The sequence below is a fragment of the Glycine max genome, chromosome 2 (genome assembly GCF_000004515.6).
Source record: "Glycine max cultivar Williams 82 chromosome 2, Glycine_max_v4.0, whole genome shotgun sequence".
Classification (NCBI taxonomy): domain Eukaryota; kingdom Viridiplantae; phylum Streptophyta; class Magnoliopsida; order Fabales; family Fabaceae; genus Glycine; species Glycine max.
Window position 1 is genome coordinate 6,582,292 of NC_016089.4, and position 2,992 is coordinate 6,585,283.

Here is a 2,992-nt window from a genome sequence, read left to right on the forward strand (position 1 = left end):
AGTAAAAGAGATCTTTTACAGTGGAATCATACCACTTGTAAATTTGTTTATTGATAGATAAATTATCTACAATAAAGGTTTCTTTTGGTTATCTAATTTTATTAGTTTCTATAATGGTGTTTAATTGAATATAATATAATGCTTGTTCCTACTCTTTATAAATCATAAGAGATTACTTTTATTTTGAAAAAATATTCTTATTTAAATTTTGATTCTTATGATTTTAATTGTTAATTGAGTATTAACTTAAGATCATTTAATTTCAGAGATGAGGAGATTTTTGGTTGATAGAGCAAGTATTGAGAATGTGAATGTTGTACAACAAGAAGCCGAATTAGAACCGCCACCTAATGTGGTTAATGAGTTTAACCCAAATGAGATTGTGCGTGATCCAGGTCATAGGAAACAAATTAATGAGTATGCTCCGGATATTCAAGATCAAGTGAGGAGGGCATATATATTGAAGGGTCCAATGCAACCACATTTGCCAAGCTTTCCTCGTACTCCATTTGGAAGTGTTTCTAGAGCATTTAGTAAATCATGGTATAAGAATTACACATGGTTAGAATACAGTGAGATCAAGGATGCAGCTTATTGTTTTTATTGCTTTCTCTTTAAGCAACCCGGGAGGGCCGAACACTTTGGTTTTGAAGTCTTCACTAAAAGCGGATATAGAGATTGGAAGCATGCATCTCAAGGCTTGAAAGATCATGTTGGTAGTCATAATAGTTTGCACAACTCATGTGTCAAGCACTACGATGATTATAATAATCAAAGACAAAGTGTGACAAGTAAGTTTGCTAAAGCAACCAAGGAATCAGAAGAATTGTATAAGATTCGTTTGACTTGTTCTTTAGATTGTTCAAGATATCTCATAGCACAAGGCATGGCTTTCCGTGGCCATGATGAATCCTCTACTTCGCTAAATAAGGGCAATTTTAGAGAGATGGTAGATTGGGTAAAATCTCAGAATGAAAAAGTGAGGGATGCTTTTGACCGTGGTGGAAAAAATTGCACAATGACTTGCGGTGACATTCAAAAGGAGCTTGCAACGTGTTGTGCACATGAAGTTACCAAGGTGATTATGGAAGAGCTTGGTGATAGACAATTCTCCGTGCTTATTGACGAGTCACGTGATATATCCGTCAAAGAGCAAATGGCGGTGATGTTGAGGTTAGTAGTTGTATTTTCCAATTTCCAATTTTCATTACCTATTATTCTCTATGCCGCCAAGTAAACTGGTTGAATTTGTTTTAGGTTTTTGAATGACAAAGGGAATGTTGTGGAACGATTTATTGCTCTACATCATGTCACAGATACTTCATCTAAGTCATTAAAGGATGCTCTTTATGGTATTCTTGATAAGTACACATTATCTATTTCAAGGATACGAGGGCAAGGATATGATGGAGCTTCAAATATGAGAGGTGAATTTAATGGTTTGCAAAGAAAAATTCTAGATGAAAATCCTTATGCTTTCTATGTCCATTGTTATGCTCACCGTTTGCAATTGGTTGTTGTGTCTGTTACTAGTAGTTGCTCATCTATTCATGATTTCTTTGAGTACATCACCTTGATTGTGAATACAACAAGTGCATCTTGTAAGAGGAGGGATGCTTTGACAGAGGCACAACACAAAGATATTTTAAATAAACTTGAGAGTGGTGAGATATCTAGAGGAAGGGGCTTACACCAATCATCTAGTCTCACTAGACCCGGGGATACTAGATGGGGTTCACATCATACTACATTACTTCGTTTGGATCAAATGTGGTCCTCCGTGTTAAAGGTGCTTAGTATGGTTGATGAAGATGGACGTGGACCATCTCAAGCAGCAGGTTTGATAGAAAAAATGGAGAGCTTTAAATTTGCTTTTATTTTGAGGTTAATGTTAAAGTTGTTTGGTATCACAAACGAGCTTTCAAATATATTGCAAAGAAAAGATCTTAATATTGTGAATGCCATGGAATTAGTTGATGTTGTCAAAGCTCGGTTGGGCACAATGAGAGAGTGGCTGGAATAATTTTTTTGCCGATGTCCAAGGATTTTGTGTTGCTAAAAGTATTCTGGTACCAAATATGGATGACGAAATACCAGTTCGGGGTCGTTCAAGAGCAGAAGGGAGGACTATCACTAATCTTCATCATTACCGTGCAGAGATTTTTTATGTTGCTATTGATAAAATATGTGTGGAGATGGATCACCGCTTTAGTGAAGGAAGTAACATTATACTTGATTGCTTCTCATGTCTTGACCCCAAGAACTCTTTCTCCAAGTTTGATGTTGATAAGCTTGCTCGTCTTGCTGATATTTATCATGCAGACTTTTCTGATGATGACCGAGGAACAATTAGGGATCAACTTGAAACTTATGTGCTTCAAGTGAGAAGAAATGCTTCTTTTTCCACTTGTGAAGATGTTCAAAGTTTGGCTATGAAGATGGTTCAAACTGAGAAACATTTGGTATTTCCATTGGTTTATAAACTTATTGAGCTAGCTTTGATATTGCCGGTGTCGACAGCATCCGTTGAAAGAGCTTTTTCAGCAATGAAGATTATCAAGTCTAAATTGCGCAATAAGATCAACATGTGTGGTTCAATGACTTGATGGTATGTTACACCGAGCGGGAGATATTCAAGTCACTTGATGATATTGATATTATTCGAACATTTATCGCAAAGAAGTCTCGGAAAGGACACTTGCCTCGTAATTTTATTTAACCCGCTATTGTAAGATTATGTTTATCTCTTTTATTTTAAACTATATTTTTGTTGACAAAATGACGAGTCTCTTTTATTTTGATTGATTACTATTTACATATTATATACAATGTGAATTTGCTATCTTTAAATTTTTGCCCAGGCTTTATAATTTTTCTGGCTCCGCCACTGCAAAGAGGCCACAATACCTGGCGGAGCATTGGTTCAAGTGTGGTGGTAGAACAGAGAGGAAGGATAGAAAGAAGGAAACTGATAAGTGGATGTATAGTGAAG

The 2,992-nt window shown here is 36.0% G+C and overlaps 1 pseudogene; it reads left to right on the forward strand.

Moving 5' to 3' along the window:
* Positions 1-268: 268 nt before the first annotated feature.
* On the forward strand, positions 269-2,719 carry LOC100795285 (zinc finger MYM-type protein 1-like; annotated as a pseudogene).
* Positions 2,720-2,992: the final 273 nt, after the last annotated feature.